This window comes from Colobus angolensis, unplaced genomic scaffold, assembly GCF_000951035.1.
Source record: "Colobus angolensis palliatus isolate OR3802 unplaced genomic scaffold, Cang.pa_1.0 Scaffold92, whole genome shotgun sequence".
Classification (NCBI taxonomy): Eukaryota; Metazoa; Chordata; class Mammalia; order Primates; family Cercopithecidae; genus Colobus; species Colobus angolensis.
This window is the reverse complement of record NW_012123154.1, coordinates 2,802,920-2,804,115: the sequence shown is the minus strand read 5'-3', so window position 1 is coordinate 2,804,115 and position 1,196 is coordinate 2,802,920. Positions and strand designations below refer to the sequence as shown.

General features: G+C 61.0%; 1 protein-coding gene across 1 annotated transcript in view; it reads left to right on the top strand.

The window, feature by feature from the left end:
• Positions 1-573: 573 nt before the first annotated feature.
• The window catches only part of CDR2 (cerebellar degeneration-related protein 2, 62kDa), a 30,269-nt gene continuing 29,646 nt past the window's right edge, over positions 574-1,196 (top strand). The window contains exon 1 of the mRNA XM_011931919.1: positions 574-757. The gene's annotated coding sequence lies outside the window, so the exon portion shown is untranslated. The remainder of the gene's footprint in view (positions 758-1,196) is intronic.

Sequence of the window (1,196 nt, the reverse complement as noted above, 5' to 3'; positions counted from 1 at the left end):
GATTTTTTTGTTTCGTTGCTCAAAATTAGCTAGATATTGGCAGTGCTGTCTTCCATCAGCTGCAATTTTACCTTTACGTCAAGGTTGAGAACACTGACCTTCAGGTCTGTCATCCTGCTTAAGAGTTTCCGTGCTTTGTCTGTAAGATGGTGCTAAAAGCTTTACTCATGAGCAGTGTTTGCTGGGTTATGTCGGTGGAGGACAGCGTGCTCTGCCTTGCTGGCTACTAAGTGCTGGGACTGCAGCCTGACCCCTCCAGGTGCAATGCCACGTCCCCAGATGCTTAACTTGTGGTCTAGGGGTACCTTTTAAAAATCGTTGCAACACTGCTTACAATTTTCCCCCTCCAAGTGGACAGCTTCGGGCATCCCTCACCGCCCCAGGTTCTCAACGGGGTCTGGCGCCCACCGTTTTAGGGAGCGTAATTCCCAGGGCTCAGATGTCAACGAGACAAGAGCGTAATTCCCAGGGCTCAGATGTCAACGAGACAAGAGCTACCGCTCAGTGGGCGTTTTCTCAGCCCTAAACTCCCGATCGACTCCGAGTCTCCCCGCCGGACCCGGAGCAAATCTCAGAGTCAACATGCGAGAAGCGGCAGCCGGGCGGCGGACCTCCGGCTTCCGGCACCCTCGCGCTTCTCGCCGGCACGAAGGACTCCCCTCGACAACCGCCCGCCTCTCAGAAGCCGAAGTCATAGGCCCTCCGGCCTGCGCTGCCTGTCCACGGACGCGCCGGCCTCGGGACACCCACCACAGCGGCAGGACTCGCCTCCGCCAGCTCCACAGCCCGGAACCCAGACCGCGCTCCTGGGAGCCGCACAGCGCAGATCAGGGGGCGGGCTTTCGGCCGCACCCCTTCACTGTTTCCCCGCCTTCTTTGTTTATTCATGGCCTGTCATTGGCTGCTCGGCCTCGAGACCGGTCGAGCCGCGGGTCTTCGGAGAGATGTGATTGGACGAAGTCCCTGTCGCTCGGTCAGCGGCCCGCTCGCGATTGGTTGAGGAGGCGCCGGGGGTTTGAATCGCATCCCCGGCCGGGGAGGGTTCTGCCAAAGTGCCACGTTGGGCCCGGCGGCGGCGTGAAGACCGGCGGCAGCGTGAGAACCTGGCTCCCGGCGTTCGCGCCGTAACGCCCGGCCATTGGGGCCGTTGGGAGGTGCTAGGCGAGTCAAAGCAGCCGGTCGGTAGGCGGCGGCCG